Consider the following 367-nt stretch of genomic DNA (forward strand, 5'->3'; position numbering starts at 1 on the left):
CGCCACCATGCGCCCGTGGGCGCTCGTGAATGACATTTCTGGCGCACGCGTGCCTATCGAGCACTGTTCACTGTGTGCCTGTGTTTAGTGTATCTGTTTACCGTATGCTCGCTATGATTGCACCGTCATAGAGAGATCACAAATCGATCCCAGAATGTAAAGATTATTACAATAAGCATTTATTGGTGCGTTTACCTCACGATGGCGTCACTTTTTATCTGTCCATGTTACTCAAAGGGAAAAATCGTCAATTCATACAGGTTTCTCAGAAAGAACGCTTCCCAGTTGAGGGAAAATAGCCTCCTTTCTGAGAAACCCGTATGGGCTTCCTTTGCTGCATTTGGGAGGATTACAATTTTTCCCTTTC

This window comes from Dermacentor silvarum, chromosome 9, assembly GCF_013339745.2.
Source record: "Dermacentor silvarum isolate Dsil-2018 chromosome 9, BIME_Dsil_1.4, whole genome shotgun sequence".
NCBI classification, from domain to species: Eukaryota; Metazoa; Arthropoda; class Arachnida; order Ixodida; family Ixodidae; genus Dermacentor; species Dermacentor silvarum.